Source organism: Notechis scutatus, chromosome 2 (assembly GCF_049901735.1).
Source record: "Notechis scutatus isolate UNSWTSFEM ecotype Mainland chromosome 2, rNotScu1.2, whole genome shotgun sequence".
In the NCBI taxonomy this organism is placed as follows: domain Eukaryota; kingdom Metazoa; phylum Chordata; class Lepidosauria; order Squamata; family Elapidae; genus Notechis; species Notechis scutatus.
In genome coordinates this window covers 227,995,162-228,022,449 of record NC_142010.1, presented here as the reverse complement: position 1 = coordinate 228,022,449, position 27,288 = coordinate 227,995,162, and the positions used below count along the sequence as shown (strand labels likewise).

The window sequence follows — 27,288 nt, the reverse complement described above, 5'->3', positions numbered from 1 at the left end:
TTGCCTTGGAATGGAAATACAATCCAATTTGCCTTCAACATTGGTCTCAAAATTGTTTCTTTCTGAGATTGGAGATTCCAGTTTTGGAAAGTTTGCACAACTTGGAAAGGGGCATGAGTCAGGCAGACCTGATGCAGCCCTCCACCAAAGTTGAGGACTGCATCAGAGACCCTATACCATTCTGATGACTGTACAATCTCTTTTTTAAAACCTCCAGCATTGGAGCATCCACAGCTTCTGAAGGCAAGCCATTCCACTGGTTAATTGTTTTGACTATCAAGAAAATTCTCCTTAGTTCCATGTTCTGCAATTAAATTCTCCTTAGTTCCATGTTCTGCAACCCAACAAGACAGACACAGACTTCAGAGAGTAATTAGGACTGCAGAAAAGGCAGTTACTACCAACCTGCCTTACATTGTGGACCTGTATATTGCACAAGTCAAAAAAAGGGCTGTGAAAATATTGACAGACCCCTCACATCCTGGACATAAACTGTTTCAACTCCTACCCTCAAAACAACACTACAAAGCATTGCACACCAGAACAAGTAGACACAAGAATAGTTTTTTCCTGAATGCCATCACTCTGCTAAACAAATAATTCCCTCAACACTGTCCAACTATTTACAAAGTATACACTACTATTACTATTAATCTTCTCATCACTCCTTATCACCCATCCCCTCCCACTTGTGACTGCATGGCTGTAACTTTGTTGCTTGTATCCTTACAATTTATATTGACTGTTTCCTAGTATGATTTGATTGCTTATTGTACCCTATGACTATTATTAAGTGTTGTACCTGATGATTCTTGACTCTTGTATCTTGACAAATGTATCTTTTCTTTTATGTACACTGAGAACATTTGCACCAAGACAAATTCCTTGTGTGTCCAATCACACTTGACCAATAAAGAATTCTATTCTATTCTATTCTATTCTATTCTATTCTATTCTATTCTATTCTATTCTATTCTATTCTATTCTATTCTATTCTATTCTATAACAACTAAATTTATATGGGCTGGAAAAAAACTGAGAATAAGGCTAAAACTACTGCTGGATAACAGAAATAGAGGTGGCTTGGGACTACCAGACTGGAAATCATACTATCACACAACAGCATTAGTATGGATCAAAGAATGGATGTCCTTGAATAACAAAAGAATATGTACACTGAGAGCATATGCACCAAGACAAATTTCTTGTGTGACCAATCACACTTGGCCAATAAAGAGTTATATTCTATTTTATTCTATTGCTAGAGTCTTCATCCAGTTTTGTTCACCACATTACAAAAAAGATGTTGAGACTCTAGAAAAAGTACAGAGAAGAGCAACCAGGATAATTAGGGGACTGGAGACTAAAACATATGAAGAACAGTTACAGGAACTGGGCTTGGCTAGTCTAGTAAAGAGAAGAACCAGGGGAGACATGATAGCAGTCTTCCAATATTTGAGGGGCTGCCACAGGGAGGAAGGAGTCAAGCTATTTTCTAAAGTGCCTGTGGGCCAGACAAGGAATAATGGATGGAAACTGAACAAGGAGAGATTTAACCTGGAAACAAGGAGAAACTTTCTGACAGTGAGAACAATCAACCAATGGAACAGCTTGCCCTCAGAAGTTGTGGGAGCGCCATCCCTTGAGACTTTAAAGAAGAGATTGGACTGCCATTTGTCAGAAATGGTATAGGGTCTCCTGCTTGGGCAAGGGGTTGGACTAGATGACCTACAAGGTCCCTTCCAACTCTCATTATCTGTTATCTGCTTAACTCCTTGATTAATTTCCATTCATGCTTCTTGTCTTTCCCTGAGGTGTTTTAGAGAATAGGATATCCCCCTCTTTTTTGTGATAGTCTGTCAAATATTCTAATCATGCTATCATATGACCCCAGTCCTCTTTGTTGCACTAGACATACCCAGTTCCTGCAACCATCATCATATGTTTCAGCATCCAGCCACTTAATCATTTTTGTTGCTATTCTCTGCAGTCTTTCCAGAGTTTCAACATCTTTCATCTATCAGGGTGACCAGAACTGGACACAGTATTCCAAGTGTGGTTTTGCCAAGGTACTATATAGCAGTACTAATATTTCACATAATCTTGATACTATTCTTTTGTTGCTGTGTTCTAGGACTGCATTCAACAGCTGCAACACACTGCTGACTTATACAAGTGATTTTTCCACTAGGACTCCAAGATCCCTCTCATAGTTACTACTTTTGAGCCATTTGCTACCTATGCTATACCTGTGCATTTGGTTTTTCTTGCCTAAATGTAAGACCTTATTTTCTCAGCATTGAATTGCATCTTGTTGGATAGGGCCCAGTGTTCAAATCTATCAAGGTCTTTCTGCATCTTGAAGCTATCTTTTAATGTGTTGACTATTCCTCCAAACTTGGTGTTATCTGCAAATTTGATGAATTCACCTTCCATCTCCTCATCTAAATCATTTATGAAGATGATGAGGAATAAAGGGCCTAAGCAGAACCTTGAGGTACCTCACTATATACTTTCCTCCATGTAGATGTAATTCCATTGAGGACTACATGTGGAGTGTGGTTTTCCACCAGTTATGAATTCATCTGGTGCTGATGCTGTGTATGCCATATTTTCCTATCTTACCAAGAAGTAAATTATGGTCTACTTTGTCAAATGAGTCACTGAAGTCCAAGTATGCTATGTCCGCAACAGTTCACTGGATTACTACTTTAGTTATTGTCAAAAATGCCATAAGATTTCGTTGACATCTGTTTTTGATCAACCCTTATTGGCTTCTAGAAATATTTTTATTTATTTATTTATTTGATTTGTCATTCGCTTACAAAATAATAGGTATAAGTATAAACATGAGTAAGAATACAGAAAATAGGTATGATTAAATGGGGACAATAGAACAGGGACAGGAGGCACAATGGTGCACTTATGCACGCCCCTTACAGACCTCTTAGGAATGGGGTGAGGTCAACAGTGGATAGTTTGAGGTTAAAGGAGTAGGGGTTTGAGGATGTAACTACAGAGTCAGGTAGTGCATTCTAAGCATTGACCACTCTGTTGCTGAAGTCGTACTTTCTGCAATCAAGTTTGGAGAAATTAACATTGAGTTTGTATCTGTTGTGTGCTCTTGTATTGTTGCGGTTGAAGCTGAAGTAGTCACTGACTGGTAGGACATTGTAGCAGATAATTTTGTGTACTACGCTTAAGTCCAACCATAGGCGGCATAGTTCAAGATTGTCCAAGCCCAAAATTTCAAGTCTGGTGATATAGGGTATTCTGTTGCGAGCAGAGGAGTGTAGTACTCTTCTCATTAAATACTTCTGGACTCACTCAATTGTATTAATGTTTGATATACAGTGTGGATTCCAGACAGATGAGCTGTATTCAAGTATTGGTCTTGCAAAGGTTTTGTATGCCCTAGTTAGCAGTTCAATATTTCCAGAGGAGAAGCTTCATAAGATTAGATTTACAACTCTTAATGCCTTTTTGGCAATGCTGTTACAGTGAGCTCTGGTGCTTAGGTCATTAGATATGAGTACTCCTTGACAGAGTGAGGGTCATCAATGAGGTCATATCTGCCTAGTTTGTATTTGGTGTACTGGTTTTTTTTACCAATGTGTAGGACAAAGCATTTGTTGGTCGAGATTTGGAGTTGCCAATTGTTTGACCATTCAGACACATAATCAAGGTCACTTTGAAGAGCAGTAGCATTGTCGGTGGTGTTGAATAGTTTTACATCATCTGCGAAGAGGATGCAGTTGCTTATAAGGTGATCACAAAGGTCATTTATATAGAGTATAAAGAGTGTGGGTCCTAGAACACTGCCTTGGGGGACACCGCTGTTAACTGGAGCAGGGTTTGATATAGCGCTCCCTATTTTTACTATTTGTTGCCTGTTTGACAGGAATGCAGTAATCCACTTATGAAGGAATCCGGAAATGCCATAAGAGTTTAGTTTTAAGAGTAGTTTGTCATGTACCACTGAATCAAAGGCTTTGCAGAAGTCTATGTAAATTGCATCTATTGCTTTATCCTGGTTGAGTAGAGTAGTCCATATGTTTTTGCAGTGTAGGAATTGTAGGTTGCAAGACAATTTTTTTCCTGAAACCAAATTGTTTATTGGAGAGTAGGTTGTTTGACTCTAAGTGGAGGGTGATGAATTGGTTAATGAGTGAGATTGGTCTGTAGTTTTCAACCAGGCTGGGGTCACCTTTTTTGAAGATAGGGATGACCGTAGCTAAGGACCATAGGTTCAGTTAGGAGCTGGTTCTGAATGATATACCATATATAATGCTTAGGGGTTCTGCTATGGCAGAGGAAAGCTTTTTAAAGAAATATGCACATAATCCATCAGGGCCAATAGTTAGGGATGGTTTTAGATTATGTAAAGCCTTTTCTACATTATCTTCTGTAAAGTAAATATGAAGTAGATCATTGCAGTTAGTTATGGTACAACTAGGAAATGTGGGGCATGAGCCATTGCTGTTAACAAAGACTGAGCTGAAGAAGAATAGCTTTGCTTGCTTGTAGGTGTCCGCAGACCTGTTGCTTGATTATCTTTTCCAGGATTATCCCAAGTATTGATATCAGGCTGACTACTATTTAGTTTCCTAGAGCCATTTTTTCCTTCCATTTCTTGAAATTAAAGGAACCACATCATCTCTTTTCCAGTCCTCTGGTAGTTTCCTGGTGCTCCAGGATCTTTGAAAGGTTTGGTTCAGTGGTTCCAAGATCATGTTTGCCAGTTCTTTCAGAACCCTGGCATGTAATCCATTTGGTACTGTTTATTTGAATTTATCTAAGGTGGTCAGGTCTTCTCTTACTATTTTCTTGCTCATTTACCTTATATCTCTTTTATGATTCTGTTTTTATAAATTGGGCTATTTTTTTCCTTTTGTGTGATGATAGATACAAAGAATGAATTGAGCAGTTCTACTTTCTCCCTGTAGCCTATCACTTCCTTGCCATCTTCTTCCCTTAGTGGACATTGTTTTCTTGACCTTTCTCTTGCTTTTTACATATTGTCCCACCCAATTTATAACCTTTTTTGCTATGGTTGTTAAGCAAATTACTGCAGTTGTTAAGGGAATCATTTTGTTGTTAAACAAATCCAGCTTCCTCCATTAATTTTGCTTGTTGGAAGCCAGCTAAGAAGGTTGAAAATGGTGATCACATGACCCCACAACCCTGCAACCATTGTGAATATATTATCATGTGCCTGAATTTTGATCACATGACCATGGGGAAGCTGCAGCAGTCATAGGTGTGACAACCAGTCATAAGTCACATTTTTCAGTGCTGTTGTAATAACTTCAGTTGCTAAACCGATAATTGTAAATCAAGGATTACTTTTATTGGGATGGATTCCATACTGAATATGTCAAATATTAGCAGAATGAAGACTTCAATTTCATAAAAACGTTTAACTTTGAAATATTGGTCAGTCTCATAAATATGTCAATAAACCATTGTTCCCTGTCAGTTTTAAACTAAATCCCACCTTCATTAAAGGAATATGAAACATTATTTTAGCCCTAATAATAAGCACAAAGGGAACTGGTCAGTAACTATGATAAATATGTTTTGCTCTGTTCATCGTCACTTCACAGCAGTTTCATTTGAGTCCCACTTTAGATTTAGAAATGCCATTCTACCAAAATTATACTCCTGACATTATCCCCTCGTTTCTGGGTTTATTCACTTTTGCCAGATGAAAAATATCTAAACAAATTAACTAGACAGTCAGATTCCTTAAATGCAAAAAGCCACATTATATATTAAACTTAATTAAGCAAATAATTCTGCTTGATCCCTTATGATTGAATCTATAAAAGGAAAAAAAAACATTCCAAGAAAGTCATCAATACCAATTGATGTTATTATTAAATAAATGATGTCTTTCTAGTCATGATAAAATACCTAGAGTATACTCTATCAAAGAAATATAGTGGACAGGGCTCAACTGAAAGCCATTAGAAGGACCTGGGCTTAACTCCACTTTCTTGCTGGAAGTCATTTAAGAAAAACTTAAATCTGAAGATTATTGAAACAATCTCGATTTGAAAGCTCACACAAACCGATCTTGATTTTTTTTCCAGTTTTTGTGACTGCTCTTTGTTTTTTCAGACAATCATCTAAAAAAGGAAAGGAAAGGAAAGGAAAGGAGGAAAGGAAAGGAAAGGAAAGGAAAGGAAAGGAAAGGAAAGGAAAGGAAAGGAAAGGAAAGGAAGTGTGGTACTCTAAACTACTTCTGTTCATTTTTAAAAAGTGCTGGATCTTGTTGGTGACAACTCATTCTGATTTTAAGTTTCAGGTCAAACCACAGAACCTTGGATACAGAATATAGTGCCTTAGCAAATAACAAAACATTACTCAGAATTTTCAGGCTGGTATTTATTTGAATATGATAACTCTGAAAGAGTAACCAGTTGTATTCTAATAATAAGAAAGATGAAATAGTAGTTCTTAACAACCATGAAACAAGAATTTTATCTTATTTAAAATGGACTCCATATAAGACAAAGGTGTTGCATATCAACTTAAGCAGAACTTGACTTAGATCTGCTTTTACCGGTTCAGCCATAGTGTTTTCATTTGGAAAACTTTACATCATCGCCTTGGCAGACAGCCAAATGTTCTTCTCCGCAGTCTGCTACTTTTCCTTTAGCTTACCCAAAATAGCCACTCATAGATTTAGTGTCCTCAAATTACTAATGCTTACAGTCATGAGTGTTGTAAACTTTCAGCTGGGTCACCAGAAATTTGCTATTGCTGAACAAAGAAATATGAGTGGAGAGTCTATACATATTTACATTCCAAAGACTGGCATTTCATAAGGTATCTCTGGGTGAACTTAAATTGGCTGACAGATGTAATTGACCTTCCTTTTAAATATATTTACCTGCACACAGTTCAGATGATGGCGTTGAAAGCAGAACTTTGTACAGACAGTTCTCAACTTACAACCATAGTTGGAAATAAAATTTCTGTCATGAACAATGAAGTTGTTAAGTGAGTCATCACATGATCAGTCTTGATTTCATAACTATTTTACTATGTTGTTAAGTGAATCGTGGGGTTGTTAAGTGAATCCAGCTTTTCCCATTGACTTTACTTGTCAGAAGCCAGCAGGAAAGGTGACTAATCATGATTATGTGACCACAGGAAGCTGCGATCATTATAAATACAAGCCACTTGCCAACTTCTCAAATTATGACACTTGACTATGGGAATGGTCATAACTTTGAAGATTTTTTTCAGCACCATTGTAACTTGAACCATTGTTTTTTTTTTAAACAAATTTTATTCGTTTTTACAACACAATACACAAACAAACAACGCATAATAACATAAAAGATCTTTTCTGAAAAAACCAATAGAACATACAGAATAATTCCAAATTATAATATATATATTTACGTTATCTGTTCAACTTCACATCTTATCCCAACTTCTCTTTATTTCTCCCTTTCATTCTATTATTCAGATTATATTTCTTGCTAATTAAAATTTTATTGCTTTTCAAGAACAATACACAAACAAACAAAACGTAGAACATAAAAACATAAAACATCTTTTCTGAAAGTTGCTTGATCCCGGGTTAAAACTCTTCGTACAGACAGAAATTCAAAAATCATATTCGTTTTATATACCATTCCATATCTTGAACCATTGTTAAATGAATGATTGGACATTTGAATAGAAAACCTTCAAGGACCCTTCCAGCATTATTTGGTATTCTATTCTCAGAAACTTTATTGATATTTGTGGCCAGGTGCCTTTTTGCTAGCTGTGGCTTCTGGACCTAAAACAACACTAGCCCTTTATCCAATAACATCATGGTATTTTTAAAAGGGGATCTTTAACTAGAGGTCGTACAAATAACTTCTTTAAGAGAATGGAGTCTTCAGAAACTATTAACTATAGCGTTTCCTCTAGAACATTCCGTTAGCTCAAGGTACAGTATTAAAGTGGTAAGCCGTGTTCCCTATGCCAAGGAAGACATTAGAACTCAGAGCCAGAAACCTGAAAGACATATTTATACTAGGCAGTTTCTTGGCTCCTGATAACAGTTTCAGAGTGGCTCTGATAAAATGAAGGTAACCAAAAATATATTTCCAGTTACCAAAGCCTTTCTCCTCTGTTTACTCCATAACAGTTTTATTTGAAGACGAGTTCTTGAAAAAAATCACCACATTTGCATGAAGGCAAGGCATCTAAGGAAACTGCCTACATGCTTTATTTTGTCTGTATTTTTTTCAACAAAATGTTCACACTATTTCTTCCAATAAGTTTCAAAAATTAACAAACACAAAGTGAGAAACTCCATATAGCTTCCAGAGGCCTAAAATAGTTTAGTTGTCTGAGGAAGACTCAATCTTTTACATCAGCCTCACAGCTCCAGAGTGGATAGATTTAATTCAAATAAATAAATTGTGTGTGTGTGTGTGTGTGTGTAAGAGAGAGAGAGACAAAGACACAGAGATAGAAAATAGTGAGTGAAAGCGAAAGAGAATACATATTTCATCATCAATGTTAGCACTAACATTAGGTGTACATATGGTAGCAGATACATATTCTCATGTTAGAAATAAAAAACCGGGGTGATAATTGGTCCAAATTATCTTATTAATAATTTCAAAAGAAAAAAAATATGAGGAGGAAAAAGTTGCTATGCCTACAAAAATAAAAATATTTTTGCCTGTTTTTAAAAAAATCTTCCATCATTGTAAAACTATTTCTTCCCATTCTTCCAATTTTTTTTGCTAATGAATAGTGGTGGGGATCCTGATCAGCTTCCTGGTGGCAATTTCATCTGAGATTGAAAAGATTGAGATATCTTCTCAAAAGCAGGAGAAGAAGGTTTTGAAGGGAGCTATTGAAATACAGCTGATGAAGTCTACTGACATGCTGGACTGGCAAAGTCAAATCACTTCAGCAAATGAGGCAAGATGACTTGATGCAAGATTTCACTCAAGCCAATTAAATTGTTATTTTGGGAAATCGTACATTTGTATTCAGTGTCATAGTGTCACTCATTAAATTATTATGAGGATGATTAGAAAATTATCTTAATGAAAAAATGTTAGTCTGTACTTAGCTGCCTAAAATATGCTATTACTTCACTTACTTCATGATCAGATGGCGATTGATCATCTCACTAGGACAGTAATCACGAGCATTTCCCTGTTACAGTCCTTTAAGCAGAACTCATTCGGGGTTTAAACCAGAAGCTTAATTCTCCAAAAGGGCAAGTACCAAGTGAGTATAATTTAGTAATCACTAAAAAGAATAATGGCAAAGATAGCCCTGGGGATGATAACAGCATTTATATTTGAAAAATTAAATGATACAGATCTTCCTGGTTGGGAAGTACTATGTGCACAGAATGAATAAAGTTAATTTGGACTGATGTCACTTTTTGTATTCTGGGAAGATCCCTTAATATCAGTGGAATTTAAGTCAGCCCCATGAGACACGCCACCTCACCCTGGTCAGTTTTTCAAGAAAGACTGTCACTTTCATTCTGCCATGAAAACAATCAGGACTCTAGTACTGAAGTGCCCTCCCCACCACTGGCTCCCTACCCATTCTTTCCCTGTTCTAAAACTTGGGGCATAGCCAAAAATAACTGACTCAGGTCCCATAGATTCTGATGGATTCCATTCTAAGTATGGCTAAATCAGGAACTTGGAGTTTCATTTCTCAGGTTCAAATTCTAATTGCCAGGGACAATTAGATATAATTTCTAAAAATTGGAAAGCAAGAAGTTTCATTTGACCTGTCCTGAATATCTAAATTTTGTGGAGGATCCCTGCTCATGGACGATTCCCAGAGCTCAAATAAGATGCAATGATCAATCCAATCAATGGCTGTAGTGAAAGAAAGCTTCTTGTCACAGTAGACAAATGTCCTAGATCAACGTTTCTCAAGTTTCTCAACAAGATATGTGGATTTCAACTCCCAGAATTCCCCGCCCACCAATCTTAAAAATGTCAAAAGTTGAAAAACTGCCCTAGACTGATTGTAGTGCAAACCAGCATTTGTTCCCACACTTAGATTTACATGCAGTACTAAGTTAGAAATAAACCAAGAATTTCAATTAGGTTTTTCCTTGATCTAATCTTGATTCAATGTGGAGAAAACAAATCCTTCTCTTGTTAGGTTGGTATGGTGTGGATGATGTGAACAGAAAAAAATAACTTCACAAGGAAGCCTTCCCTCTTGTTATATGAAAGATGGTATTTATCTTCAGAGTCTTTCAAAAGGCACCCATACAATGTAAGATTTTAGCATGAAAACAAGAGGATATGATCCAAGATAGTGAGAAGTGATTGGCAGAATAAGGTATTTTAAAACAAAACACATTTGTAGGAATGCAAACATCCAAGTTGTTAATTAACAGTGTCTGGTTTTATTGTATGTGTAGAATGCAGTGTAGAACGCAGTGTTTGTGTGTGTTTTCTGTGAGTATTCACTACTCATGGGTTTAATCTGAACTACAAACTACATTATTCATTCAGTGTGTTGGATATCTCATCCCATCCACCAAATTGTTTCCTGCAGGTGCAAAATATAGACGGGTTCACTTGGAATTCTACTTATCATTGCTACCTGTTGTTGCTCTGTATGAAAAATAGTTAAGGAAGGTGTAACCAAAATCTACTCCTTTGGAATTATCCATGCAAATTATGCCCAATATTCCTTCTAATGTTTCTGGAAAGTGTGCCATGTTTCAATAGAGAAAGATATAGAGTACTAATATAATAATGTAGATACTTTTCTGTTGTTTATGACTCCCTGCTTTTACTTGCTCTGTGTATTAATGTCCCATATAAATTCCTTTCATGTTTGCTTATATGTAACAAATAAATACCAAGCATCACCACACACTTAAAATGATATGAGGCTTTAATTGTGTGTTGTAGCTGCTATCATGATTTTTTTGACTCCTCCCTTGCAAAATCCCTGTAAATTAAATGCAATTTGATGAAAGAACTTATCTGGTTTCAGTAAAAGGATTCTGCATGGGCATCCATAGGAGGAATAAAACAAAAGTCAAGATGGCACATGTAAACAAAAGGGTGAGCTTTAATCACATGGCTGTTACTTTGACTTTCTTTACCTTCTTCTGCAGATTCCCCTGAGGATCTTCTCTATAAGATACAGGAGGTCCATGTTCAATTGCATTTCAACTTTGCTTTATTTATTTTTCTTTCAATCTTTTTCTATTTCTTACTTAAATGAGCAAGAGCATAACGTACATCCAGGAAGTAGAGACAACAATGGAAATGGTTAAGAAATACCATTCCCCTTGTCCAGATCTGAGAAATGGTAGGCAAACTATATGAAACAAAACCTGATATATCACCTGGCAGGATAGAGAAGGACTCCTCTAATTTTAAATATTAAGGTTATCTCATTTTACAAAAACATTTTTCTTCCATTTGCTGCCTCTGACAGAGAGAAAGCTTCATCAGTAGCACCAGAGGTAATATAATCATCTCTCTTCTGTTCTAAGTGGACTTTGGATGTTGCAAATGATCTAATTGCTCCCTAGTTATATTAGAATGATCCCGTTGTTCATTCTGCAGTGTGGATAGTGGAAGTCCAGTGGCAGCAGTCCTGGAGAGCCAGAAAACGGCTTCCTAAGGTGAGGCACCTTTTCTTTATGCAGATCTCCATCTCGGCCTGTAGAAAACAGCCTATGACAGACACATTCTGAGAGGCACAGGGGAAAAGACCAATATAATGTCCACCTCATTTTCAGCATCATTTGATTAATAATTTGATCAGCTATCTGTTCTTCTTTATCTTATCTTTCATTTCAGTCTCTTTTTTCCTTTTGTAAACAATCAATTAACAGAAAGTTTATTCAATCATTTTGGTCATGCTTTTTTCCTACATGATGAGGAAAATGATAAAATCTCAGAACATTCAGACAATATCTCCAGAACCAAGAATTTGGGGTGGTCATGAATTGTTGTTCAACTTGAGGTTCAAGTCAGTGGCTTGGCTTCCATTTAAAAATGGAAACCATCTCTATTTCTTGAAATTTGAAATGTGTTGAAAGTGTGGTGTAGGGTAAATGGAACCTGTTGATGTTTAACTGTGAAGAGGAACCAATGTTAAACAGAGAGTAGTGAGGGACATATTTTGAGGTGACACAGAATGAAGGAACCAGAAGGCAGGAGTTAAGAAAAATAAAGCAGTTTTATGTACAGAGAACTCACGTGTTAGGAGTATTATTACAAAATACAACATGGTGTCAGAAGTTCTGTAACACAGTAACTGAACAATGAGTCTACCCAAATGAGGAAAATGAGTTCTGATGAGCAGAATGAGGAAGGAGTTAGCAGAATGGCTAGCACACCCAGTGCTACTTTTAACATTCAACCTCCGGAGCCCTTTGATTTTTCCAAACGAAATGAGTGGACAAAATGGATACGGCAATTCGAGAGATTTAGGCAAGCAAGTAATCTCGCAATAAGCTCCAAAAAAAATCAGGTGAACACTTTGATTTACTGTATGGGAGACGAAGCAGATGATGTTCTGCGTGGCCTGAAACTCAGTGAAGCTGATCAGCATCAGTATACTAAAGTAAGAGACAGCTTTCAGTCATTTTTTGTAGTAAAAAAGAACATTGTGTATGAGCATGCAAGATTTAATATGCGCAAACAAGAAGCAAATGAGACAGTTGATGCATTTGTCACAGTGCTGTATGCATTAGCAGAACACTGTAACTATGGAGCACTACATGACGAGCTCATCAGAGACAGGATTGTAGTAGGCTTGGTTGATACACGGCTATCAGAATGCATGCAAATGGAAAAAGACCTAGACCTTGATAAAGCTATTAATATGGCAAGACAATCAGAGGAGATTAAAAAACAGCAAACCACATTGAGAAGTGATGCTAGTGCTGTAAACCTAAAGGATGTGAACTCTTTGGACAGACTGTTTCAAGGCAGGCATCAGAAAGAAAAGCAAAAATTCAGCAGATCAAAGAATGATGGAGCAAAGCCTCAAAGCAGGCAGAACAAAAACACTAAAGACCCCCAGTGTCACAAATGCAGTGGCATGCTTCACCCTAGACAGGAATGTCCTGCTAAGGATGCTAAATGCCATACACGTGGGAAAAAGGGTCACTATCAATGTGTATGTTTTGCAAGCAAGGCTGTGCATGGCATTGAGGAAGAGAAGAAAAGCTTCTTTCTTGGCTCTGTGACATCACATGCTGATCCATGGACTGTGGAAATCAGAATGATGGATAAAGACATCATGTTCAAGTTGGATACCAGAGCAGATGTCACTGTTGTTTCACAGAAGAATTTCACCAACATTTTTCACAACACACAGGTGCCGGTACTGCAGAAAGCAGAGAGACCTCTACTGGGTCCAGGGAGAATTCCACTGGAAGTAATGGGGTTTGCCAAACTACAGCTAAAAAAAGGAGCAAAACAAATTACAGAGAAGGTATATGTGGTCAAAAACCTGAGTATGCCTTTGCTGGGACTGCCAGCTATTGTAGCTCTTGGTCTGTTGGTTCGTGTGGACACTATTGACATGGAAAACCTGAAGTCAAGCTACCCTAAGTTATGCAGCGGCGTAGGGGAGGTTCGACAACCTTATTGTATTAAGCTCAAACCCGATGCTGTGTCTTTCTCTTTGAAAACCCCAAGAAGGATTCCCCTACCATTGATGGGGAAAGTCAAAGATGAACTTCAATACATGGAAAACTTGGGAGTAATCACTCATGTGGAAGAGCCTACGGACTGGTGCACAGGCATGGTAGTGGTGCCCAAGAAGGACAGCAAAAAGGTGCATTTGTGTGTGGACCTGACTGGCTTGAACAAGTATGTGTGTCGTGAAAAATTCATTTTACCATCAGTAGAACAGAGTCTTGGGACACCTGCTGGTGCTAAAATGTTCAGTAAATTAGATGCCAACATGGGGTTTTGGCAGATACCCCTCACCGAGGATTCAGCAAAGTATACCACATTCATTACACCCTTCAGATGGTTCCACTTTAACCATCTTCCATTTGGCATTGCCTCAGTGTCCGAACATTTCCAATGTATGATAGCAGAAGTTACACAGAGGCTGGAAGGTATAGTTTGCCACATTGATGATCTACTGGTGTGGGGATGGGACCAAGAAGAACATGACAATCAACTCCATGCAGTGCTAAGAAAACTGGAAAAGACAGGAATCACTCTGAACGTGGATAAGTGTGAACTCCCCAGGAGTGAGGTGGTTTTTTTGGGTCACATCATCTCTGATGCAGGGATACGGCCTGACCCAAGGAAAACAGAGGCTATCAGAGCTATTAAGGAGCCCTCTAGTGTCAACGAACTGAGGAGTTTTCTTGGCATGGTAAACCAGCTGGGGAAGTTCATCCCTCAGTTGGCAGAAAAAGACAAGCCACTTCGTGATCTCCTTTCTAAGAAAAACTGTTCAGTTTGGGATGTGGAACAGGTCAGAGCATTTAAGACATTGAAAGATGCTTTGTCTTCCCTTCCAGTGCTGGCCATGTATGATCCGAACAAAGTGACGAAAGTGTCAGCGGGTGCATCATCATATGGCTTGGGCGCTGTTCTTCTTCAAGAGTGGGGAGATAAATGGAAGCCTGTGGCTTACGCATCACGTTCACTCACTCCAACTGAATAACGCTATGCACAGGTAGAAAAAGAAGGCCTGGCTCTAACCTGGGCATGTGACAGATTTCAGGATTTCCTCCTAGGAAAGCATTTCTGCCTGGAGACTGACCACAAACCACTTGTCAGTTTGTTTGGAGACCAAGCACTAGATCTTCCACCCTTGAGAATTCAGCGATTCAGGATGAGGCTCATGCATTACTCTTACTACATTGTGCATGTGCCCGGAAAGTCACTTTGGACAGCAGACACATTGTCCTGTTCGACTATGGACTCTCATATGTCCAAAGCAGAACTGGAGTTGATGGAAAGCACTTACATATATGTGGTGTAGTAGACACCTTGCCTGTTAGCCACACATATATGGAAATCATAAAAGAGCAGTTGCAAGCTGATAGTATTTGCTCTCGAGTCATGAAATTGTGTGCAGATGGATGGCCAGTGCACGAAAAACAGGAACCTGCACTGACAGGTTACTGGCCAGAATGAGCTACACTCACTGTACAAGATGGATTACTACTGAAAGACACTAGGCTTGTGATCCCATCCACTCTGAGGAATGAGGTGTTGGAGAGGCTGCATAAAAGACACCAAGGGGTGGTGAAATGCAAAGAACTTGCTCATCAGTCTGTGTGGTAGCCAGGACTCAGTCAGCAGGTCAGTGAAATGGTGCTCAAATGCAGGACATGCATTCAAGAGCGTCAGAATCCTAAAGAGCCACTCATGACATCTGAGTGCCCGGAGAGACCATGGCAAAAGTTAGGGACTGACATGTTTGTACTTGGAAGGAAAACATACTTAGTTGTGATAGACTATTTCTCCAGATATGTCAAGATTGCACTGCTATCGAACCCTAAGTCAACTGAAGTCAATCTTTGCCCAGCATGGGATTCCAGAGGAGTTGATGTCAGACAATGGACCACAGTTCTCTGGCCAAGATTTCTCTCATTTTGCATCCACATATGGGTTCAAACATGTTGCCAGCAGTCCAAAGTTTCCACAAAGTAATGGAGAAACTGAATGTGCAGTTCAGACAGTGAAAAGTCTCTTGAAAAAGGCTAGCGACCCTTATCTGGCCCTGCTTGCCTACAGAGCTACCCCTCTCCAGAGTGGGTTCAGTCCGGCTCAGCTGCTTATGGGGAGACGTCTTCGTACCACTGTGCCAACTCTTCCCTCTCAGCTAGACCCAGCATTGCCAGATGTTGACCATTTTGCTCGTAAAGAGAGAGAGAAGAGGAAATTGAATACTGAATACTACAACAGGAGACATCGTGCAAAACCTCTTAGTGATTTGGTACCAGAAGAGCATGTATGGGTCACTGATACAAAAGAATCTGGGACCGTACTGCAGAATCACATGAGTCCAAGGTCATATCTGGTGGACGTACCTAAACGTGTGGTGAGACACCATCGTCAGCACTTGATACCCTTACACACACATGCAAGTGAGGGAGGAGCGGTGGAGCAGCAGGAGTTGCCAGAGACAAACAGTGAACAAGTTTCTACATCACCTGGAAAAATACTTAAAAACTTTCCTAGTGTGACAGCTACCCCAAGGACAAGGTCTGGGAGAGCTATAGTTAAACCAGACAGACTGAATCTGTGAATTGAGAAAGTGAAAAAGAGTTAATGTTGATGTGTAGTTCAGTAAGAAATCTGAGGTGCAGAATAATTTAAACACAGTTAGGTGTATTGGATTAGTAAATAGTTATATGATAGCATTTTCTTCCCTACAGGATTTAGATAGGAACAGACCTTCAGCAAAAGAGGCAGAATAATCCTCTAAATTCTGGTGAGACAAAGGTAGTCTACCCTTTGTTCTCTAGAAAAGGGGTGTGTGGTGTAGGGTAAATGGAACCTGTTGAGGTTTAACTGTGAAGAGGAACCAATGTTAGACAGAGAGTAGTGAGGGACATATTTTGAGGTGACACAGTATGAAGGAACCAGAAGGGAGGAGTTAAGAAAAATAAAGCAGTTTTGTGTACAGAGAACTCATGTGTTACGAGTATAATTACAAAATACAACAGAAAGCAGATAAAGAATAGGATAATATGGAAGCATTGTGATGTTGCAGTATAGTTTATTGCGTAGCTCTTGTCTCTGTTTCAAAATTTTCCTCTAGCAATTTCCTGTTTGGAGTATTGAAAATACATATATAAACTGGTTTTATACAGGCACTTCATAAAGTCAGTCCAAAACAGAATTGTTACCAGTAAATTACTAAGACTGGGCAAGGTGATCACCTGAAGCAAATGCTTCAGCAGTTATATTGGCAGTCAATACACTGAAACATCTTATTCAAAGTCTTTGAACGGACCATTAACACATGAATGGCTTGAAATCAGAGTAGAAGAAATGCCAGCTCCCATATGTACTTCACTGGATGTACAATTAGAACATATCTTACCATGAAATTAAGTGAGTGGCTACAAGAAAGAAGATATTCTCTTTTGCAGGGCTATTCTTATGAAAGATTTCTGCAGAATGACACAACTATACTGACAATTTGTCTTTTGGGAACCAAATATGTGAAACATTTAGATTTTGATAGTTAAGTTTTGAAGTCCAAGTTTCACGTATATTATAAAATCAGATGGATGAAAGATAAGAAAAACTGAAAGATGCTAGATCATTTCCCTTCAACTCATGGCTGCAACTCTGTTTTGGAATGTTATTACTTGCTGGATTATTCATTCTTTTATCAGTTTGGCGAAGTGTTTGGGGAGAAAATATGCAATCCTATCCTCAATCATGACTGCAGCTCATCGGTTAACCGAATGCTTAATATACAACAGCTTAATCTATGGAGACAAAAGAAAATTTCAAGGAGAAACTAAAAGAATCTTCTTATAGAGGTGAAACTCGAAAAATTAGAATATCGTGCAAAAGTTCATTTATTGCAGTAATGCAACTTAAAAGGTGAAACTAATATATGAGATAGACTCATTACATGCAAAGCAAGATAGTTGTGATGTATCATAATTGAGATGATTATGGCTTATAGCTCATGAAAACCCAAATCCACAATCTCATAAAATTAGAATATTGTGAACAGGTTCAATATTCTAGGCTCAAAGTGTCCCACTCTAATCAGCTAATTAATCCACAACACCTGCTAAGGGTTCCTGAGCCTTTAAATGGTCTCTCAGTCTGGTTCAGTAGGAATCACAATCATGGGAAAGACTGCTGACCTGACAGTTGTGCAGAAAACCATCATTGACACCCTCCATAAGGAGGGAAAGCCTCAAAAGGTAATTGCAAATTAAGTTGGATGTTCCCAAAGTGCTGTATCAAAGCACATTAACAGAAAGTTATGTGGAAGGGGAAAGTGTGGAAGAAAAAGATGCACAAGCAGCAGAGATGACCTCAGCCTGGAGAGGATTGTCAGGAAAAGGCCATTCAAAAGTGTTGGGGACTTTCACAAGGAGTGGACTGAGGCTGGAGTCAAGAGCCATCACACACAGATGGATCCTAGACATGGGCTTCAAATGTCGTATTCCTCTTGTCAAGCCTCTCCTGAACAACAAACAACATCAGAAGCATCTTACCTGGACTAAAGAAAAACAGACCTGTTGCTCAGTGGTCCAAAGTCCTCTTTTCTGATGAGAGCAACTTTTGCATCTCATTTGGAAACCAAGGACCCAGAGTCTGGAGGAAGAATGGAGAGGCACACACTGCAAGATGCTTGAAGTCCAGTGTGAAGTTTCCACAGTCTGTGTTGATTTGGGGAACCATGTCATCTGCTGGTGTTGGTCCACTGTGCTTCATTAAGTCCAGGGTCAATGCAGCCGTCTACCAGGAGATGTTGGAGCACTTCATGCTTCCTTCCACAGACGAGCTTTATGGGGATGCTGACTTCATTTTCCAGCAGGACTTGCCACCTGCCCACATTGCCAAAAGCACCAAAACCTGGTTCAATGACCATGGGATTACTGTGCTTGATTGGCCAGCAAACTCACCTGACCTGAACTCCATAGAGAATCTATGGGGCATTGCCAAGAGAAAGATGAGAGACATGAGACTGAACAATGCAGAAGAGCTGAAGGCCACTATTGAAGCATCCTGGTCTTCCATAACTCCTCAGCAGTGCCACAGGCTGATAGCTTCCATGCAGTGGTCGAATTCAAAATTTTTACGACCTGTTCTGTGGGCGTGGCTTATTTGGTGGGCATGGCTTGTGGTCATGTGACTGGGTGGGTATGGCTTAGTGGTCATGTGACTGGGTGGGCGTGCTTGGTGGTCATGTGACTGGGTGGGAATGGCTTGGTGGTCATGTGACTAGGTGGGCATGGCCAACTCAATGTCACTCACATTAAGGGGTGCCTCACCTGGCCCCTCCCCTCCCAGCCATTTCTTGTCACCCAGCCTCAACTTATCTATAGTTCTGTAAAAATGTTGTTCACCTTTTTTTACTTTATTATCTGCATACTATAGATGTACTTTCATGGACCACTGAAAGGAGGAAATGGCTCACATGCTTTACTCAAGAATGTGATATAGGCAACAAGCTTTTAAGGGGCTGCCACAAAGAAAGTGGGGGGAATGTATTTTCCAAAGCACCAGAAGGATGGAAACTGAACAGAGAGAAGCAACCTAAAACTAAGGAGAAACTTCCTGACAGTGAGAACAATTAACCAGTGGAACTGCTTGCCACCAGAAGTTCTGGGTGCTCAATCACTGGAAGTTTTTAAGAAAAGACTGGACAGCCATTTCTCTGAAATGGTATAGGATTCACCCCAAGGTCGCTTCTAAGTATTATTCTGACACCTTTCCCAGGATTTCTACTCAGAGTTTGGCATCCTCAGTTTTCTTGCCTGAGCTGGGGGTTGGACTAGAAGATCTCCAAGGTCCCTTTTAACTCTTGTTAAACACATGTGTATTTTATGTTCTGGACTATTGACATTGAATGCATGTAAACCCTGAAAAATATGTGGTAGCCCTGGGCAAAAGAAAGGCAGAAAATCACTGTAGGTGTAGGACAGTGTAAAATGTTAGCACATGATAAATAATGGAACAATTAAAAATAATAGCACAGAGTTTTATCTATCTCTCTCTTCCTATTTTTCTTTCTTTCTTTCTCTACCTTCTTCTTTCTTTCTTTCTCTACCTTCCTCTTTCTTTCTTTCTCTACCTTCCTCTTTCTTTTTTTCTTTCTTTCCTTCTTTCTTTTTCTCATACACACACAGAGAGAGTTGGGGGGAGAGAGCACTTAACAGACAAGCATTTTGGAAGCAGCTCCTTTAAATTTCTCCAAGGCTTGAGTGGATTCTTTTATGTTGCAAAAGTGCTCCAAGGCTCAATGCAGCCCCACCCCCTCTGTCAGACCGCACTCCTTCTCACTCCAGCACTTTAACTCACAAGAGGAAAGCGATACTTGCATCGGCCATGGGGAATCCTTGGAGAAGTTTTTAAAAGACCTGCTTCCAAAATTCATTTCTTTTACGTTGCAAAAGTGCTCCAAGGCTCAATTCACCCCCACCTCCTCTGTCAGACCATACTCTTTCTCATTCCCGACACTTTAACTCACACGGGGAAAGTGATACTTGCAGTGTCCATACCTTTCTTCCTTTTCCCCAGGGAGAAAAAGGATGTGGGGAATGGAAAGCTAGGAGAGCAATCGCAAGTGAGCGACATGGCAACCAGGTTGGGGGCGTGGCCAGCCAGGGATTGTTCGGTGACCCATGCTAAATAACCGCTACCGGTTCACCCGAATAGGTGTGAACCGGTCAAATAGCACCTCTGCTTCCATGCCATGCCGCATTGAGGCAGTAATTGCTGCAAAAGGGGCCCAAACCAAGTACTGAGTACATATGCATGCTTATGCTTTTCAGAGGTCCAATATTGTTCTATGTACAATCCTTGTTTTATTGATTGCATGTAATGTTCTAATTTTCTGAGATTGTGGATTTGGGGTTTTCATGAGCTGTAAGCCATAATCATCTCAATTGTGACAAATCATGGCTTGAACTATCTTGCTTTGCATGTAATGAGTCTATCTCATATATTAGTTTCACCTTTTAAGTTGGATTACTGAAATAAATGAACTTTTTCACATTATTCTAATTTTTTGAGTTTTACCTGTACAATCCAGCAATAATTAAGAAGAATATTTACAAAGCAAATGTTACAGAAATGAAGAGATTTACTGAAGTCCAATTATTATACACATTTACTCAATCTCTAACTTGTGAATTTATAGAAAAAAAGGAACATACCTATAAGCTGAAGTACACATTTTCTGATATATTGCAAAGCAGTTTACAACTTGAAAAAAGTGCAAAAGAACTGTACACTAAAAAGCACACACCTTTTTATACTGGTACAAATCACGCAAATCTTTTTTTTTTTAAATTCCCAAACATGTGCAGAACAGTGCCAAAATTATCTTAAGGTTAATACATTCTTTAGCAAAATTGATATTGACAGATTCACCATTTGGTCTATTATCACTGAAGAGTTGTCACTGCATCCTTCTTCAGGCAGTCTTTTAAATCTGAGAGCTACTGTATTTGCTCAAAGAAAGAAAAGATACTTTGGGCATAAGGAGAGTTTCCTATAATCTCCCCAAACAGATGGCATGGTTCTCCAACATGGGATCAAGCTCTTTAGACATTAAAAAATGGCAGTGCGTCCATTTAAAATATGCATTCTATGCTACAAAAAGCAAAAAGCTTTCTCCTTATTGTACATTTCCTGCCTTCCTTCCTCTGCCACAAAATCTTTAGACAATTTGTAAAATAACACAGAATTTAAGGGGGTGCTTCTTTAGCACAGAGCACAGCTGCTCAAATACTTATCAACAGAGTTGGCACTGCCCGATTAGCACCACAGTTTGATACAAGTCGCAAAAATAATAAAAGGAGCAGCTGCTTCTGTTGCCTGATGCCTTTATTTTCCATGAGAAAATGTGAAGTTTTAAATTGGAATAGTACTCTTACTTATTATTCCAGTATGGATATTATAATCAAAACCAGAAATACAGGCTTAATCAAACCAAGGTTGAATTTATAAAAACAAAAAGAAGGCAATGATTTAAAAAATGTGCTTTCATGCTTTAATTGAAACATTTGATTCTTCCCCCATTGTGGACTCCTCTTCTAAGGAAGGATAGTACTACACTGCTTAGATCTAAAGGGTGGAAGTGAACTTGGTTCTTCTTCCTTTTTTGTCCTCCATGAATGTTAACATCTCATGTCCAACAAGGTTTTGATGCTGCAGACCAAATCAATTGATGTTACTGAATATGTTTGTTGTTATTATAGTGTATATATTTATACAGCTAATTGTCAACCATTGAGTGATAATCTGAACAGGAATCCAAACCTATCTAATAGGAGAAAAGGCTTAAGATGGTTGAAATAAGTGGGCATAATTAATTGGTTTGCAAAACTCACAGGTGAGTAAAAAGGGAACAAAAGCCATAAATTTTATTCATTAAGTAGGACCACTGCAATATACCCTTGATTCATTCTGAGTTGCAGCTTTTCACATGATGCCACAAGCTGTTCTGAAGAGTCCCCAAATTTTAATACCACTCTTCTATAGGCAGGAAGGGAAATGAAACAGAAAAACTCTATTTTTAGACAAGATTCTGTTCATTTTTTTTAGATATATCCATTTTTGTATCTGTTAAGATGAGAAAACAGTAGAGCATTAAAATTATTTGATCAGTCTTTTTCCTACTACAAAATGGCATCTGGACAGATAGCTGTAAAGAATTACCAGTATATCAATCCTTAGGAAAGAATTACATGCATACTCAAAGACAGAGGCTCGAATACATTATTTCTGCCTAGAAAAACAAGAGCCTTGAAGTGACTACAACAATTTATACAGTTCATCACTTCTGCCTTTAGCTTTGTAGAATGTTTTAGTGTTATATTCATAACAATCTTTCTTACAACAAGCAATCAATATTCTGTGAAACCAACAACAGGCACATTTTTTGGTTCCAAATTTTTTTTTGGTTGTTCTTTCAGCTTCAATTCTAGATTAACTCAATCATGCATTACAAGGAATATTATGAGGGTGGTAGGAGGTACATACCCAAATAAATTATCCAGTTTTCAGACATTTGTACTTTCATAAAAAATTGCATTGGGAAATTGAATGAAAATCAGCTGGACTTTGGATCAATTTTTATAAAGAGGGTTTTATCCTGACTATATTATTTTTGTAAATAACTGAAGATGGCAAACATACTTAATACTCCTTTCTTCTCCCATTCTCCCCACAACAATCCTGTGAAGTGAGCTGGGCTGAGAAAGAGTGATTGGCCCAGTTGGCTTTTATGCCTAAAGTAGGATTAGAACTCACAGTCTCCTGGTTTCTAGAATGGTACCTTAATCACTACACCAAACTGGCTTTTTCATATCCACAATGACCAGACACACAAACAAATGCTTACCCTCCACATGTACTTCTCCAGCTAACGAAAGAAATGTGAAGTCCTTGGTGCTCTCTGAGCTTGATTGTTGTTTTGCAGATATTTCATTACCAGGTAATATCATCAGTATTAGAAGAGAATGGGATTTTCTCTTGCTGCTATACAAGTGGCTTGCTTCTTAGAGTTGGTGGGAGTGTTCTTGTGGTTCCTTGATTAGGCTATTGTTCACTATTTGCCTGAATTGGTAGCTCCTTGATTGGGGTATTGTTTATTGCTTGTTTACTGGGATATTATTGGTCTAATATTAAATATTAATATTAAACTTGATGTAAATCTTTGCTTATCTGGGTGTTGATTGCTGGTAAGGAGATGTTTTGGTCTTTGGTTGATCGATAGCTATCCAATGAGCAGGCCTGGAAGAAAATTTTCAACTTTACCTTTAGGAATGCTGCCACCTAATAAGAGGCACAATGACCTATTCCAACTTCCAAACCCATGAGGAACATTAAACTACCAAACCAAATAGTAAGGGAAAGAAAGAATTGATCATACATCAGATTCAAACTCAGTGGAAACTCTATGCGTGAACAAGGTTGTGTTGTTGCCTTTGGTCCAATACCCAAAATCTTTCAGGCATTTTAGAATTCCATGACTATTTGGTATAAAAGGGACTGCAGGATGCATTAGTCCTCTGAATCCCTATTCCCCTTTTCATGCCATATTGTAATTCACTGAGATATTTGCTTTTTCAAAGTACTGTAGACTACAATACTTTTGACTATGTATTCTGTATTATTTAACCCTGATTATTACATCTGAAAGTGATTCAGGGATACAGGATAGAAAAATGAAGCTGTGAGAAGTATAATACAATATGAACTTTCAGAAGAATTTCTGAGAAATGTAGTATATCTCCAAGGAAATAACTACAGCCATTTAAAAAAAAAACTATAAATACTTATTTTTAATCTTTCTCTTTATTTTTCAGAGATGTATTAAATTGGTATTAAGACTTTTTCTATTTCTGGTGTTGAGAATACAGTTATGGTGTTGCATAGGGAAAGTATATTTCTTTCTGTGACTACAGAGAACCACTACCTGTTCCAACAAATAATGCTAAGCTAAATGGATAAATATTCAAATTGGCATGATGGTGACCTGTACTAATTTGATTATGTTACACATTCTTGTTTTTAATAGAGATACAGAACTCCCATCAGCTTCCATCAGTTCTACTTCCATCAAGGAACAGAACTCCCAAGGACTTTCTTTCAGACAATATATACCTTACATAATATACAAGGGCAGATTAATAATATTAATGCTTGTCTTCCAAGCAGAAATCTAAAGAGGAGAAGGAAAAAGAGAAAGAATTCAAGGCTCAGGGACATTACTATCCATCAAGTGCCCTACCATTACTACTTCTGTTTTTGAAATGCTTATCTTCTCCAAACTGGCTGCTTCAAGAAAACGACCTGGAGTTTAGATATATTTTGATGTTCTCTTGTGGTTTTGTCTGATGTTTTTGTCAGTTCAGTGAATGAACATCCTGCCACCATGGTACTTTTTATGATTATTGGCACAGCTTTTTAATATCTGCTTGAGTGGCTGGCTTAAGGCTTGGGCATCCTTCCATGATCATGACCAATGCTGAAGCTGGTCTTGAACATAGTAATGTTTAATGTCCCAGGGCTGGTACTTGGCCTGGATATTTAGAGATTTCAACATCCATGTCTAGATTAGCTTACAGGGAGCAATGGAGGAAATGAAGGAGCTCATGTTGGATTGTTTCAGATCATATAAGTTACCATTTACCAAATTAGACATACCTTGAAGCTGTTTTGTTTTCCTGAGAAAAGTGTTTTGTCGATGAAGAATTAGAAGTGAGTCTTTTGTTCTGAACAGATCACATTCTGCTTTGATTATGATGAATAACTTCAATCCTCCCCCATAACGACATGGGATCAGTTTGAGGGCTTTCACAGATTGACATGGGTAGATTTGCTGATGCATCAAAACTCTCAGTCAAGGCCTTTGGGGCAGGTTGAAATGACCAGCTGTTCTAGTCAATGATTGATTGAACTCCTAGGCATCCCATAGCCAGTAGAGATTATTGAATACAAATCCACTAATTATGAATTACTCTAGCCATTATTAGAATAGGAAATTGTCATAGGTATAATAGTGTCTTGAAAATATCTTCTTGTTAATCATGAGCTTCAGTGATTTGCTCTTGCTGCACAAGTAACAAGATTTCTGTCAATGGTAATGATGGTCATTCTTCCTATTTTCACCCATTTCTTTTTCTCACATATCTGTTTGAATTGCCTTCCATGGCCACCCCTCCCCCTCTCAAATATTCCAAACTGACCATATAGAAATGAAATACAGAAAGCTGAAAAGCTCTGACATGAGAAATGTCTTTTCCACCAAATATTTTGCTATAATAAAGGAAAAATCACAGATGGAATTTTTTTACTTCACTGTTCCTTGTAAACAGCTTTTCTTTCTTTTCCTTTTTTTTAACTGTAAGAAATGAAAAGATGAATCTCAATTCTGGAACAACAAGTACTGGCTCGTGTAAGACCTTCAAGAATTTGCTATCATTTGTATGTTTGCTCTTTAAAAGAAATACATATTGCAAATACATCGTACACGTACAGCAACATGCTGCTTTTCAAAGGGAAAGTCAATTACAATAGTTGAGCATCATGGCACTGTCAGATTTTGCTAACAACTATTGGCCATTTGGTTGTGAAGCAGTATATACTTGTTAAAAATAAGTGCCAAATAGCAAGAATGAAAAGAAACATCCTTTTATGTTTCTCAAATACTGGAACACACTATGCAGTCACACTCTTAAGGTATTCAAAAAATTAGGTTGCTTTTAGGGTGAGAGGGTTCAAGTTGTTACTCCCACTCTCTTTGGTTACTTTCCATATGTTTGGGACAAGTGCTAGTAAAAAAAAAAAAAGAATGGTGTAAACCTGCCATACAATTTAGGATGCTCCTTTCCCAGGTTGTTCATTTATATGGAAAGCCTCCAGAGTCAGAAAAGGCCTTCCACTACAGATGGTTGCCCTCAATAAGAGGGCAATATAGGAGAGGCAGAGCTTGCCCTCATTTTCTCACCAGTCCCAAAGAAATCAGTGTTCTTGCCAATTTCCTGAATGCTCAAAGAGGACTTCTTATTTACTTGCAATAATTTCACTCACAAAGTATTCACAAAGGGGTATTGTTTCTACACCTACCATCATCTCATTAGTCAACATCTAACTGCTTTTGCTTGCCTCTTGCACATACTGTATTCATTTTGTCTGCTGCTTTTCAAATTTTTGTTCTATTTTAATGCCAGCTGATCCGTGGAGCTCAATGCATTTCTGTTTGCCCCTCATAATCACTCTAAAAAGTAGCTGTCGAGTCAACATTGCACAGTCAACATGATGACTGAATAGACATTTGAACCTAGATCATCTGGTCAGATTTCATTCTAGCCAGTGCAGCTAATAACATGAAATCCTGAAAATGAAGGAAAGAATACAAAAAGAATACATAGGGGATTTCTTCATTTATAATTACATATATACCATCCAATCAATCCATTTCTATGTAGTAATATTTTGCTAAATTAATTTGAACATAATAATAATGGTGGTGGTGGTGGTGATACTATTAATAGACATAATGTCCAATGTCTTCTGCTCAGTTTATAAAAATCAGCATATTTGTTTTAGAAATTTAAAACAAATATGTTTTAAAGGGGTAAATGTGTAATTATATGGCTAGAGACTTCTGGCAAAAAGGATTGCTATCATTTTCAATTAAAAGTGAAAAAAATAAAATTATATAAACAAAATTAAAATAGAAATTCAGTCATGAAAGATGCATAAAATACTTTTTATGTATAAATAACCTGAATAATTTTTGTAATATGTTTTGTAACATTCTTTTAAAAAACAGAGAAGCACAGAAGCTCACTATCAAGAAACAATAGAACCTACCCAAATTCAGAAGCCATAGTCAATATTAAATCAATTCATCAAATAGCATGTGTCCCGCAAGAAAATGTGTTTAGATTTTTTATTTTCAAAAATAACATTTAGTTTTATCATTATCTTCTTGAACTTCCTATTCATTTGCCTCCATAAACCTGACTCCCTATGACTTCTCAGAGCTCTGTTTGGTCTAGATTAGGAAGGAGCAGAGGTTCTGATATTCAGCAGGTTCTGACCAGTTCTGGAGAACCGG

At 38.0% G+C, this 27,288-nt stretch overlaps 2 long non-coding RNA genes across 4 annotated transcripts; one reads left to right on the top strand and one right to left on the bottom strand.

The window, feature by feature from the left end:
* Positions 1-729: 729 nt before the first annotated feature.
* On the top strand, positions 730-24,798 carry LOC148132534 (uncharacterized). 3 transcript variants are annotated; one of them, XR_015748139.1, is made up of 3 exons: positions 730-2,069; positions 8,774-11,650; positions 24,241-24,798. It is a non-coding gene; the product is annotated as an uncharacterized LOC148132534 (long non-coding RNA). The 3 variants fall into 3 exon arrangements; XR_015748140.1 differs by having other exon boundaries at positions 742-2,069; positions 11,135-11,650; XR_015748138.1 differs by lacking the exon at positions 730-2,069 and having other exon boundaries at positions 7,943-11,650.
* On the bottom strand, positions 23,999-27,288 carry LOC148132533 (uncharacterized). Its single transcript, XR_015748142.1, has 2 exons — positions 26,292-27,288; positions 23,999-25,566 (listed from the first exon to the last, which is right to left on the bottom strand). It is a non-coding gene; the product is annotated as an uncharacterized LOC148132533 (long non-coding RNA).